This window comes from Jaculus jaculus, chromosome 1 (assembly GCF_020740685.1).
Source record: "Jaculus jaculus isolate mJacJac1 chromosome 1, mJacJac1.mat.Y.cur, whole genome shotgun sequence".
Classification (NCBI taxonomy): Eukaryota; Metazoa; Chordata; class Mammalia; order Rodentia; family Dipodidae; genus Jaculus; species Jaculus jaculus.
Window position 1 is genome coordinate 264,340,457 of NC_059102.1, and position 15,596 is coordinate 264,356,052.

At 36.4% G+C, this 15,596-nt stretch overlaps 1 protein-coding gene across 2 annotated transcripts in view; it reads left to right on the forward strand.

Annotated features, from left to right (window-relative positions):
- The window catches only part of Cntnap4 (contactin associated protein family member 4), a 312,074-nt gene that overhangs the window by 51,902 nt on the left and 244,576 nt on the right, over positions 1-15,596 (forward strand). The gene's annotated exons all lie outside the window — the stretch shown is intronic.

The window sequence follows — 15,596 nt, forward strand, 5'->3', positions numbered from 1 at the left end:
TCCCAAGAATTTTGTTCCTTTGACCTGGCAACCTTTTCATGTATCTTATAAAATAAAATTTTCTCCAGTGATTTGCCATTATTAAGGATACAGCTATGATGAAAATTTAATTGGCTTCCTACTTAAAGAAATTTGCAAGAAGTAATTTGAGGGCTGGAGAGATGGCTTAGCGGTTAAGCGCTTGCCTGTGAAGCCTAAGGACCCGGTTCGAGGCTCGGTTCCCCAGGTCCCACGTTAGCCGGATGCACAAGGGGGCGCATGCGTCTGGAGTTCGTTTGCAGAGGCTGGAAGCCCTGGCGCGCCCATTCTCTCTCTCTCCCTCTATCTGTCTTTCTCTCTGTGTCTGTCGCTCTCAAATAAATAAATAAATAAATTTAAAAAAAAGAAGTAATTTGAAGAAATGCTACTTATTTACAGATAGCAACAACTCAGTTTGTTCAATTCCCAGTGTGGCTACATGATTTTATTTGCTGTTAAGGAAGAGGAACATCATAAACTTTCTGTGCTTGTTCAGGAATCTCAGTTCAAATTGTTTAGTATCTCTTAGGTAGGTTGAGTTTGATGTATTACATAGTTAAAGGAAAGTGAAGACAATTAAATGCCACTTGCTGCTGAAATGAGAGAATATGGAAATGTGTGCTTAGTGACAGAGTATAGCTGTGGTCACTTTTTTAATATACTAAAGTAAAAATCATTTGTACATACATTGGCAGTCATATATTGGCAAATGAAAAGCATTATAGCAACAATAAGCAATATACCTCAGGATATTTTGTTATTAAGATACCACTCATTTATTATCTCATGCCATATTTTAAAGTCTACTTCTTAATGTTACTATGTTTCAATAGCTGAGTATGCTAAACTATGGCCACGACAAATAGATTATGTGTGTGTGAGTGTGTGTCATGTGGGCATTTGTATGTGTATATATGTGTGTGCCTGTGTTTTGTCATCTGGCATACATTATTTAAACATCAACTAAGTTCTAATGATAATATAGCTATTTGTATAACACTGACATGATTGAAAGCTGATTTTAAAATTTGATCTTATGTTATTTGAGAGTCATGTACTTCTAAGTGTGAAGATTTTGGTGAAGGCAGAAAAATGAGATTCTGTTTTTTTTAATCAGATGGGAAATATGTGGAGGTACTTGATTCAGGAAGACAGTGCTTCTCTGTTCCTTGTCAGTACCCTGTAGAGAGAGTTCTTTTCACCTGGGGCAGTGTTGTCATATCTTTAATTCTGAATCTCTGACTGACTTGGCATCTGGGGTCTCCTAACCCCTATAAGGGGTCATTCCAAATCCTGTACCCATTTCCTTATCAGCAGAAATGCTGTTATAAAACCACTGATTTTTAAGGTAAAGTCTCTACCCTGTATTTTTAATAGTAATGCAAAATTTAACATTTATCACCATTTGAGTCATGAAAACTTTCCTAGAATGTGTCCACTGAAAAAGAAACAAAGTTTAATTTATCTATGTATCTTTAGTTCAGTTTTGAGTCCCAATAAACCACAAAACTATATTTTATTAATTGAATCCAATCATAGTTTCATTAATTTCTATACTCATCAGGAGTCTCCATCAGAGGGACTCATTTTCATTCTTAATTTGTTTCTATGGCTCTTACTGAAGCACAATATCAAACTTCATGAATCTCATTTGCATGTTAATGAAACTGAGAAACAAAACAGGATCATTTTAATTATCTTTTGCTGGTTGTCAACCTGCTTGATTACATTTTTCTTTTTCATTCAGTTTTTCTTTTTTTCCTATTAATTACATGAAGTGTTCATAAAGAAATGTCATATTTCAAGTGATTTATTAAGGGCTCCATATTACTTCTTGTATTCAAACATTCATTGTAGTATTTAGATCAGGGTGAGGAAAGGTATTCAGACAAGTCAGCAGGTCATATACAAACACAAGAAATCAGAAAACACAGGTCCTAATATGCAGATAGAGAGATTTCTTTCTTGAGAAATCAACAGAACTGGTAAAGAATGTCCAAGAAGGAAATGAGTAAACCACATTTGGTTCGGGTTGTGGATAAGAAGTGCAAACCAGGGGTTATGCTGAGAAATAAATAGGGACCCACTGATGGTGGATCATGAACAGGAAAAGACTACTGTTAGACCTAATAATTCCATTTCTACCAGACAGATGAAGAAACCTTTGTTGGAGGAGGGCTAATTTAATTTTGCCACACAAGGGTGCTTATTAGTTGAACTGTATCCTCCAAAAGGGGGTGTTTAAGTTCTAACTCCAAAACCTGAAATCATGACCTCATCTGGTCGTAGTGTTTTATGAAATATAATTAAGTTTAGATGAGGTCATGCCAGGTTAGAATAGGCTCTTAAACCTGTAACAGTTATTGTTACAAGGAGAGGGAGATTTGGAGGTACACTGAGATTGAGGAAGTAAGGACATACAAAGATTGAAGGTGAAGTCAGAGTGAAGCAGCTGCAAACCTAAAGATGGAATGTAGAAAGAGGCAAGAAGGATTTATCCCTGAAGCCCAGAGAGCTTACAGGAATATAATACAAAATGAATCATACATGGCACAAGCGAAACACAACAACTGTTATTACTGGAATTAAAATCGAATCAAATATCTCTTTACTATTTTTTTTTTTTTTACAATAGTTCCATTTAACCCACGGTTTTGCCTCCTGAGGTGAAATCAACCATGTTAAGAGAATAATAGTTGGAAAATTCTAGATATAAGTAAAACACAAGTTAAAATTGTATGTTCTTCTGAAGAGTGAGATGAAATCCTAGGTCATCCTACTCTGCCCTTCCAGGAGTTTGAATAATCCCTTTGGTCTACATCTCCACTCTGTGTATGCCACTGGCCCGTTAGTCACGTAATAGACACCTTGTTTATTAGATGGACTATTACAGGATTGTAGTGCTATGTTCAGATAACCCTTGCATAGTAACCTAGTGCTACACTTCGATGTCTTTATCATTCACATAATATAATCTCAGTGTTTATAGGATTCACATCCTTTCATCATATCATGGAGGCATAGTATCAATCCTATCAGAGAGGAAGAGGGTGGTACCATATGGTGAGCTATTTTGGAGACAGAGGAAGAGAGAAGGAGAGAGAGAGAGAGAGAGAGAAATCACATTCAAATAACTTATAGTACACTTCTACAATTATTTTGTTAGTAGCTATTGGTTAGTAGCTATTGTTAGTAGCTATTAGCTTCTATGTCTAGTTTATAAACTAAACTTTGTCAGATGCATGTAGGTACAGAGAAAACTATAGCATATATGTATAGGTATTTGTATTATCAGTGGTTTTCATGCATCCTTTGTGATCTTGGACCATCAGATGAGAATAAGGGGTTTAGAAGTCTATTGTTGGAGTTATGATAATTAAATTTTAATGAGAAACTTATTTTTGTCATTATATATTCTAAGGAGCTTCTGGTGCTTTATCTGATTGTATACATGTGTTCTGAGGACAGAATATTAGGAAGCTAGATTTGTAGAAATGTTCTGTTATTTTTGAGACTCACTTGTGCTCCAAATGATAGGTTTTCTCATATACTTGGAAAACTTGGAAATAGCTAGTTGAAAATTGATAGATTGTATATACAGGTGAGATAATTGAGCAGCACATTAAATGTCCATAGAAAGATGAAGCCTATGTATGCATATATATATATATATATATGTATATATATATATGTGTGTGTGTGTGTGTGTGTGTGTGTGTATTAAAATATATATTGTGTTTAATTATAGCAGCTGACTTCCAATGCTGACAATCCTTCTGTTTCTCTGATCTATAAGATTGTAATATTTCCTGTTGCTGAAAAGTAGAATATTTGTGTATATTTCTCTACTCTTTATTTTTCTAAGCACTACTGAGCCCTTCAACTCTAAATAACCAATAGTTTCTTCACACCTATAGGATTTGCTGTTAAAAATCAATCATCTGTCTGTAGAGATTAGCTTACTTGGTGAATCAACAGACATAACTCTCATTCTTGGGTACCCTTGATTAAGAATTATTATGACAGCCTTTGAAGAATTGTTTGGCCATTCTTTGTGCTCCAAATCATTGTGCTCATTTGTATACAACAACTATGCTTAAATAAAGACTCAAGGCCAATTCTCAAGCTATTCATACTGCCTGTCAGTGTATCAGAGGGCAGATTTCCCTGAGGTAAAATGAATCTATTCTTCTTAGTGTGAAAGCTACCACATAAAATCTTTCGTAGTTATTGTATTCTAAAAATGATAATATTAATACATTTAAAATCAATACCTTAAAAATGAGAGAAGTGAATTACGTAGAGGGTGGAAGAATCTAAAGCCTAGGTGATCTTTGGTGCACAGGCTGTGGGTCTGTAGTGTACCTGAGGTTTCATGGCTAGAGATAGGTGCAGTGAACTTCACTGGCTGAGTTTTCTATTCTGGGAGAGCTTGTACTTGCAGAGCTTGTGGAAGGAAAAAATGCTACAGCTTATTTGCTTCTAAGCTGACTTCTTCCCTTTCACCTCAGAATCTAACAGCTTAGGAAAACCTTTGGGATATCAGCAGTTATCACACTTGTAAGGATCCCACACCTTCATGCTGACCCAGGTTCTGGAACATGACATCTCATCAACTGTGCCTAATATTTCTGTTGTGTGCCTAATTTATCTCTGGGATGGGTCTGCTTCTCTCCCTTTCTTTCTTCTGCTTATTTTCCATGCTGTCAGAATCCAGGCTCACAATGTTGATATAGGAACACTTCACTTAAATATAACTAAATCAGTGAATGGCTGGATAAAAACAAGCAAACAAACAAAACACCTTTACAGTAACATGACACAAACTTTCCAACACACTTGGAACTCAGTTTTGCTTGTTTATTTGGGTCTTTCTTTTGTGGATAATAACAGTTTGGATGAGGAAGCAATTATTTCAGTAGTAAACACATGTCATAGTGATTCACTCTCCTTTGGTTTAAGTCCCTTTCACTTCTCACTCACTTAAGTATGGTCAAGGTATTAGCCTCTATTTTTTAATTTCCTATTGTTAGAATAGGGTTCATAGTGTCATAGTGTGAGTTTAGCATTTTCATTACATACTATTATGATTCCATTGTGGCATGGTCACATGCATCTAAAAATATAGTCCTGAGTTAATGTTAGGCATTTTTGAAGTGTGTCCTTCCAATTAACCCCATTTTCGCAAACCTTACAGGACCAAATACATTCACTAATTTGCATAAGGTAATCTCAGGGAGTCCAGAATTCCTTACCTAAGTCTTCCAGGAAGTCAATTTGTTCCTGATTAATTATAAAGCAAAGTGGTGTGAAAGAATTTTAGTCACAGTTTGTATATTTATCAGGAGGTTAAAATACAGATAAAACATTTTCATGTATCTTTGGTTAAAGTTGGTGAGCTAGAGTGATAAGTCAGTTTGATTTAAAATACTTTTAAGCAAAGCAATTGACAAAATTAGTTTATGAATTAAAAAGAGCCTTACTAAGAGATTTACATTTTGACAAAGTTTTGGAGAAGAAGGCTCCAGTTCAGTTTTATGATCTGTGATGTGTCACTTTTGCTTACAGACTATATTTTCTACAGTAGCCTTGAGAAGGTGAAAGAAAGATGAGTGAAGATTTGCCTTGTTTATGTCTCATTATGCCCATATCCTTTATTCATTAAAGCAAAGGAGAATTTGCTGCCAGCTCTGAGATTAATATAGAATCACTTCTTTCTATTTATGTATCGATTCTTGTGCTGGAACACCAGAGCTGATGGTCCTGTGATGATTCAGTTTCCTGTTTACATTAGACATTGCTCTCTTTTCTGGGTCCCCTTCTGAAAGGACATGCTCTTCTCTCTTCTCATATCTTACCATGTTGTTATTCCAACTCTCTCTCTTGTCCTTCATTGTTTTTGTCTGCCCTGGAGCACACATTCTCTAGCCCTAAATTACCTCGATAATGTCATCTCAGTGAATGTGTCAAGTTGCCAATCCTGAGTAATTTATATTGATACAAAATGCTGGCTTGGGAGTCCAGAAAACATTATAATAGTAAATCTTGGGTGGCCTAAGGGGAATGACATTACTTTTCTCTTTTTCCCTTTCCTATAAAAGTATGAGGTTAGATTTGAGGAGATCCAAATTCTAGGATAGTGTGAAGTTTTATGTGTAATAATCTACAGGCAATGCATGCTTACTTTCTATTTGGTTAAGCATAGACATATACAAAGCATGCAAGTAAGGAAATTGGTAGCCCTTCAGTGAGGAGGTAAGGGGAGTGCCTTAAAGCAAATTTTCCATCTAAATCTCCTCAGACTAGAAGATACAGGGTGCTCTTTGCTTTTGGAAATGCCTTCAACACTCCTGAAAAGAAGTTCAAGTTATCAATTATATTATATATCCCACTAAAACTAATAAAAGGGCTCAAATTTGTTCAATGAAAATATATTCATGAAACTAAAGATTATCACTAGCATATAACTCACATTCTTTTAGATTTTTTAAAATATATTTTTGACAGTACTGTGTAGGAAACTTTCATATATAGTGGATGAGTAGACAGAAAGTCAAGTAATCACATGGTATCTTGGGATGGGTTCTCTCAGCAGCACACCTGTTATTGGTTTAGCCTGTGAAAGAATTCAGCTCCCAGGAACAAATGAGAGAAGAAGCAGAAGAAGGAAGGGGAAGAGGGCAAACAAGTTTAGAAGTCTCAGGACTGTCTATTCCATAGGAAACTCTGGATTATGAGTTTTACTTATGACTTTTTCTCATCTCAAGGTCAAAAGTGTCTCAAGTCCAGCATGTCTCTGGGTTTAGGGATTATTAGTTTACAACAGTTAGTGTCTTATCTTGGACTACTACAATAATGTAGCACATACTGGGTGGGTGAAACAGCAGTGTTTACTTCCCATAATTCTGGAGGCTGGAATGTCAAGAGCAAAGTGGCAGCAGATTGGGTACCTGCCAAGGGCCCTGCTCCTGACTTCCTAGTATTTGCTTTCTCTATGAGTGCTTAAATGACCTTTCCTGGATGCAAGCATGCATGAGGGGAGAGAGAGAGAGAGAGAGAGAGAGAGAGAGAGAGAGAGAGAGAGAGAGAGAGAGAGAGACTTATCCATCTCTTCTTTTCTTTTCCTCTCTCTTTCTTTCTTTCTTCATATGTATGTGTGCATACATGTGTGTATATGTGTGCAGGGTACATGTGTAAGTGTGGTTGCATATGTACCCTTAAGACACCATCCACCATCTACCCTTTCTGGGACAGGGCCTCTTATTGTGTTGGCCCTTACCAATTTGGTTAGACTGGGCGGCCAGCAATCCTCCTTCTCTGCATTCCCAGCAATGGAATTGCAGGTTGAATATCATCATGCCTGACATTTTATGTGGATACTAGGATACTAGGATTGAATTCAGGCTCTCATGTTTGTGAGACAAGAACATTATGAACTGAATTATCTTATTCCCCCCTTCTGCTTCTGACAAGGACACTAATTGTATCATGAGCATCCCATCCTGGTAAACTCACCTAAATCTAGTCGCCTCTCAGAAGCTTTATCTCCAAATGCCGCCATACTGGGGATTAGGACTTTGATATAGAAATTTTGTGGGGACCCAAACATTTACCTCATGGTTAGCTGCACTTATAGAAATTAGTAAGCTTGTAGGAATGTTTTAATTGTTTGATGCTTCTGAGAATCTCAGATGACTATAAAGACAATGCAGTGAGCCTGATATTCATTTGTATCAAGTAGATAAGATTCAAAATATATGAAGAAATAATAGTACAAATAAGTAATACAAATGGAAGTACAGAACATAGAGGGTTTAGTGTTAAATGATTTATCTCTATAGCTCTTTGGAAAAAGCAAATGGAAATACAGAAGATTGAAATAGCAAAATTAATACATTTGACAAAATAGCTAAACATGTAATTTATATTTATATGATGTATAGCATATCTCTTAACAACTGAAAAATATACATTCTTATCAGGTAAAGCAAGTTACCTGAACTTAAGCAGAATCATGACTCTCAAAGGATTGAAATCATGCAGAGAAAGTGCCATGGCTACAATGGAATTAAGCTAGAAATCATTAATTAAAAAATACTTAAAATCCAGAAAGGTGTGGAATCTAATTAATATACTGCTTAAAAAGAAATCTCAGTGGAAATTAGAAAGCATTTCAGCTCACTGATAGCAAAATACTTGCTATAAATCAGAATTGCAAGGTGCAGCTTAGACAAAAGTTGATGGTCTTAATTGCAAATATTGCAGGAGAAAGAAGGCCAATCCATTTACGTAGCCATGTGGAGAAAGTAGGAAAATCTCCAATGATTAAAATAAAAATAATAAAAGGAAACCCCCAAAATGTATGAATTAATAAAATGGAAATATGTGATATAATCAATAAGACAATAGTATTTATAAAAAGATATTTTGACAGACTTTCTGCTAAAAAGTTTTAAATTCAAGTGAGTTGAAAAAATATTTGAAAAACAACCTATAAAATTGTACTCAATACATAAAGCATAAAGAATGTCTCTGTCTCTAAAAGATAATAAATCCATAATTAAAATGTTCCAACAAAGAGAACTCAGGCTAACATGCTCTCAAATGGGAATTCGTCCAAATACATTTAATGATCTGCCTTGAATTTTATATATTCTCTCCCAGAGAAAGGAAGTCAAAATACTCCTACCTCATTTTGTGAGGCCAGTATAACCTTGATACCCAGGCCTGTCAAGGACAAACAAGAAAGGAAAATTAAAAGCCTCTTTCTCTCATGAATATAAATGCAAAAAAAACCCTAAACAAAATATTAACATATGTGTATGAAGGGACTTAGCTTGAGAATGAGAATGTCCCCAGTAGGCTGGAATGCACATGTGCTCTGAAAACATGGTGGCTTTGATAACCAAGCAAACAGTGGTAGCAGAGTTTGTGGTTTTCTGATATGTTACTGTTACTTAGACATCCTAAGAGTCCTTTCTAACAGGGGCAGGAGGGGAACAAAGAGCTACAAAAAATAGTGGTCTCATTCATTCTTAACTGTTAAAGTTGCTGTTATTTACTGGATACTTCCTGGCACTAACATCATGTCAGCACACTGCTTTCTACAACTAATGTTGCAATGGCAAAGCCCACATTCTCACAAAATGTCGAAGGGACTCATTCCTGGCTGCACCACTTATCTGGGCTTCCTGTCATGCTGGTGAGATCATCTACTCCAGGAAATCCACTGAGATAGTGTGGCTGTCACCTTTTTGTTGTTGGGACAAAATACCAGAAAACAAAACCAAAACCATCCCTCTCCCCCTGAAAAATCAGCTTATGGGAGGGAAAGGCTTTCTTTTAGCTTATAGTCTCAAGGGCAATTTTCATCATGGCAGGGAAAGCATGGAAGAGCAGAGGCTGGGCATCACATCCTGTTAGATAAGTGAGAAAGTGGTGACATGAGTGAGGGAACTCTGACCACCCAGTGGGCTGGACTCCAAGGTTTTTCCTCAGTAACACACCTCCTCCAGCAAGTTTCCCCTCCCAAAGGCTCCATCACTGGGGATTGGATTTGAGGCTCAATCAAAAACAGATGAGGATATGGGGGATACTTTACATTCAAGCCACTACAGACGATAAGTTCTGCTGTGAGGCTACCTGTAATGGAAAGGATGACATCAGATCCCCCCCACCCCCGTGTCTTAGGGATGGAAAGTTTTGCTAGATCCCATGTAGCTATTCAAAACTCTGTGGGATCAGATACCTGGAGTTTGTAGTTTTGTCCTAGTGAAAAGCACCATCCTACTTTCATACCTGCCCTGTGGGATCAATTATTTGAAACTTTTGTCCTCGATTTCCTGCTTCTCATCATCCAAGAGGGTATGACAGTGTATTTACTCTTGTTCAGAACTCACAATAAATGACTCTTCTTTCAAGGGAGTAGACTTAAGTCCTCACTTAACTGTAAGTGGCAGTCAGCTCTGCATTGCTGGATAGACAACAGACCAAGGCAGTTTATAGGAGGAAAGGGGCTTATTCCAGGGGAACACCATCAATGACGGAAGAAGTGGGCTCATTTCCATAGATCCAAGCAGAGAAACATCACCTAAAAGCCAGCAACACACAACTGCCCAACCTCAAACTTACTTTCCATATACCTTAGAGCTAGACTCAAGTCCTGCCTCGAGTGATAAACCTCTTCCTCAGTAGGGCTCGACTATAGCGAGTGGAGCCTAGAGACTCAAAATTCAAGTCTGAGTCTATGGGACCACACATTTAAGCTACTACAGTAAAATGACTTCTTTTTAAATAGCAGGTTATGGGAAGGACTTTACAGTAGAGGGATCTGTTAAACACTTTATTGTATAGGAGATTAACTTCAACTTTATCAATCTTAAATTACAGTGATAATATGTAGCCTTGATGTAATAACAATAGAATTTTACTTCTCTGGTTGCTGGTTGTCCTCTGAAAAACTTCACTGAAAAATTTTAGGCATACCTGGAGTGAAGAACATTTTACATGTCCACTTGTCCTCAAAACTGGTAAGGCTGATCCAAAACAGGAATATTTGAAAACTATCATAACCAACATAAACCCAAGGAGATAGGCGATTAATATGAACATGGTCCCTGAATGGGATTTTGAAATAGAAAAAAAAAAAAAGATGCGTGCTAAAAATGAAGGCAATATAAATAAAAACATATAAATTTGGTAATAATGTATAAGTGTTGGTTCATTACTTGTGACAAATATTCCATAATTGTGTAAAGTGTTAATAAAAGAGGAATCTGGGTGTAGAGCATGTGTGAACTCTCTAATACTCTTGCAATTCTTTTGGAATTTTAAAACTATTTCAACATAAAATGTTTCAGTTAAAATATGCACAAATACTTTGGCTTCATCAGTATAGAATGCTGAAGATAGATTGAAGGATGAGAGAAAGGAATGAAAAACGGAGTACAAAAACTAATGTGCAATGAATATCATTTTATATTTAGTTTGATGAGTATGCAGGCATCCATAATTACCCAAGATGTCAGAAGGATGCTTGTGAAATTGGTACCAGAGACTCAGTAAAAAAGTCCCTTAAGGCTGGGAGAATGGCTTAGTGGGTAAGGCACTTGCCTGTGAAGCCTAAGGGCCCCGGTTCAATTCCCCAGGACCCACGCAAGCCAGATGCACAAGGGGGCACATGAGTCTGGCATTCGTTTGCAATGGCTGGAGGCCCTGGTGCACCCATTCTCTCTTTCTCTCTGCCTTTTCTTCTCTCTCTCTCTCAAATAAATATATAAATAAAATATTTTTTAAAAGTCCCTTTGTCTCTATGATTTCCCAATTAGTTAGTAGATTAAGTTAGATTTTGCACATTAGAGAAAAACATGCGATATTTGTACTGAGCCTGGATTATTGTACTTAACAATAATAACAAGCCCCACTCAGAAGGACAATTCATTTAATACAATGCTCTCCAGCTCCACCAATGTTCTTGCAAATGACATGGTTTCATTCCTCTTTCATTGCTACAATACTATGTTTGTACAAATAGCACATTTTCTTTTTTTTTAATTTAATTTATTAGTTTTCTTTTCAGCAAATACAGGCAGTTTGGTATCATTGTTTAGGCTCATTCATGACCTACCCCCTCCCAATGGCCCCTCCTTGTTGAAGTAAGTGGGTCGTGCATCGTGGAGTTAGCCCACAGTCTCTGCATATCATGACCCAACATGTGACTCTGACATTCTCTCCACCCCCTCTTCCGCAAAATTTCCCTGAGCCATGTTGGGTTCATTTTTGGTCTCAAATAGCACATTTTCTTTACCCATTCATCAGTTGATGGGCATTTAGTATCTGATTCTATGACTTATATTATGACTAGTGCCACAGTAATCATGGGTGTGCTGGTCTCTCTCTCATATGCTGACTTAGATTTCTTTGGGTATATAGAAAGGAGAAGTATAGCTAGATTATATGATAATTCTAATTCTGGTTTCTTGAGGTTAGCTCTATACTGGTTTCTATAGTGGCTGCATTAATTTCCTTTCCTACCAGCCCCATATGTCATTTAAAAAAAGAAAGCAGGAGAGAGAGAGAGAGAGAGAGAGAGAGAGAGAGAGAGAGAGAGAGAGCGCACCAGGGCCTCTTGCCACTGAAAATAACTCCAGACGCATGCAACACCATCTGCATCTGGCTTATGTGGGACCTGGAGAATTCCTGGGTACATAACGCTTCACAGGCAAGCACCTTAACCACTAGGCAATCTCTCCAACCCCCATTTGTCATTTTGTTTTCTTGATGATGAACTCTGACTGGGATGAGATGGAATCTCAGAGTTGCTTTGATGTACATTTTCTTATAGCTAAGAATATTGTGTATTTTTCATTGACTATATTCTATGTTTATCAATTCATATGCCTACTTATGGATTGGGTTATTTGTTCCTTTGGTGGTTTTTTTTTTTTTGAGTTCTTTATAATTACTGGTCTTTAATTCTTGTCAGGGGAATAATTGACAGAGATTTTTTCCCATTCTTAAGGCCGTTTCCAGAAGAATGTTGTAATTCCAGTGTCATTTTCTGCTAATATCTGCAGAGCTATCTGAGTCATATCCAGAAAACCATTGCCTATGAAACACCTAGAAGTGTTTTCCTCTAGTAGTACAGTTTCAGGCCTAAGTCTAGGTGTTTAATTCACTTTGAATTGACTAAGAGTTTTATACCATTGGAAAGAGTCTTAACAATACTAACATTTTATACTTTTTCTGTTTGTTATGTATAGTCATATCACTTAAAATATTTTTCCATGCATTACTTCAATTGATTTTTTTTTTTTTGATTTTTTGAGGTAGAGTCTCACTCTAGCCCAAGCTGATCTGGAATTTGCTATGTAGTATCATGGTGGCCTCTTACCTTTGCCTCCCAAGTGCTGGTATTAAAGATGTGTGCCACCATGCCTGACCTTCAGTTGACTTTTAATTGCAACTCTTTTGATGGGTACACTGTAGATATAATCCCATGAAAAAAAAAATAAAGAAAAATTACATGGTTTTATGAGATCTTCTCTTTGTTTCTCCTATAGTAGGACTTTATATTAAAGATTTTCTCCCTCAGTGAGAATTTAGTTATTAGTTATAATATTTAATAATGTAAGTAAAAAACTAAAATCTAGCTAGATTTAAGTGATTTGAGGATTACTTGTCATTTTTCTGTTACCTTCTTTTTAGAAATTGACATATTAACATTAACAATATAAAAGAGAGACTATATATAATATGTATATACATATATACCTATACATACACATACAGTCAATTTACATTATATATATCCATGTAAAATACAATCATTTTAAAACATTATATATATAAATGACTGGCTGTATTAAAATGACAAAAAGGTGGTCATAGAGTCTATGCTGAATAAAGAAAGCTTATATGAAGTTTTCTGAACCTGCACCATGGACCTTGACTTTGCATTGTCCTTTTTAAGGGTTGGGTCTTTACCAGAGCCTCAGGAGAAGACCTGTACAAACCCTTCCCACATTTGTGCTGAAGGAGAAACACAGCTAGTAATCTTTTGTATTTTCAATAGCTGCTGAAATTTTCTAGTTTCCTGTGAGATACCTTGACAACCACAAAAGCTGAACCTATCAAGTTAAATACATCACCTTCAAATCAGGTTATTTTTGCAATTATTTTTCTTTTCTGGTTCCTGATGTTTAATTACCATTACCAAAGATTTGTAGGAGCATCTCTTATTACTCCCTTAATCTTTCCTTCTGAAAAAGATGACTGTGGCTTACACTCTATTGTTCATCTTCTTAGTTTTGGTGATGCTATTTCTTTTGCTCCTATCCTAGTTTAATTTTATTTCTAATCAAAGTTGTTTTAGCAGACCCATAACTGGTCATGAGGTTTGATAATTTTTTCAATCAAAAATAAAATTTAAAGCCCAGAGGTGAATTGTGTTCCTGCTTGAAACTTCAGCCCCACTTTGTAGTTCCTGTATGGGTGTTTATGAGGTTGCTCTTGAAAATCTACTTAAAATTCTGCAAGGGTTGGGAAGATGATTTAATAGTTTCATGAAATAAGGAATAAAAATTATCAAGCCATCAAAAGTTAAACAGCAAGATAATTCACTAACAGAGTATAGATCCCTGGCTAACCCATCTTCACTCTGCTTGTTATTGCTCCTCTGTGTTAGAATTGGTCTTCTGCTATTAGCAGTGCATGGCATTAATTCTGTGATTAGGATGATTATATCCAGAGCTCATTGATGTGGAAAAGCACAAATGAAATAAACATGTAAGAAACAGAAAGCCAGAGCAATGCCATAAATATAAGGGATGACCATGAGTACAGGGAAATCAAAACACATAAGATTGACTATGAGACTATTTGAATTTTGTGCTAGTATTTAAATGCAAGCACTATATCTATTTGTAAAAATTGTGCTTGTTGTATAGGTAATTAAATTTTTTTTTTAAGAACACTTTTTGTCTGGATACATCATGTGTTGGTACCATCTTTTTCCTCCTCCCTACCACCATTCCATGGTGGGCCCTCTTCAGTGGGGTTGCTGGTATTCCTGATGTGGGTTATCTGTTACATGTTGTGGAGTAGTAGTCAGTTACTGGGGAAAAGCAGTACCTCTGGGCATGGCATCCCAACCTCTAATTCTTACAATCTTTACATGCCCTCCTCTAAAAAATTCTCTGAGTGGTGGTAGGTGTGTTTTAAGGAGCCTCTGGATTTCTGCTTTTGTAGGGTATCCTCAGCGACTTTGTTATCCATTCGTCCAGTGATGGGCACCTGGGTTGATCCCAGTTCTTAGCTATTATAAGATGAGCAGGTATAAGCGTGGTTGAGCAATATCTCTGTAGTGAAGCTTAGAGCATTTAGGGTAAATGCCCAATAAGGGAATAACTGGGTCTATTGGTAGTTCAATATTCATCTTTTTCAGGAATCTTCATATTGATGTCTATTAACATAATGAGATAAAATTCTTGTAACAAATTTTTTTTTTAAATTATTTATTTATTTATTTATTTGAGAGCGACAGACACAGAGAGAAAGACAGATAGAGGGAGAGAGAGAGAGAATGGGCGCGCCAGGGCCTCCAGCCTCTGCAAACGAACTCCAGACGCGTGCGCCCCCTTGTGCATCTGGCTAACGTGGGACCTGGGGAACCGAGCCTCGAACCGGGGTCCTTAGGCTTCACAGGCAAGCGCTTAACCGCTAAGCCATCTCTCCAGCCCTCTTGTAACAAAATTAACCATAGTAAAAATGTTCATTTTTTTGTTATGTAATGCCAACACACTAAAATTTAAGTATGTTGCTAATGTCATGCAATTGCTATGCTTCCAAACATGTTTAGAATATTTTTCCATTGAGATTTTGTGGTTTGTCTCCTTTATTTTTCTATATTTATTTATTATTTCTCCATTGTTGCTGTAGGTATAAAAATTAATCTTTTAAATCTATAATGATCTTATTTTAATGAATATTTCTAGGCATCTTTTAAATATGGTTTTCACAAATTAAATCTTTTTCCATCATGTGCCATCACAGAGACTTATAATTACTGTGTTAAGCAT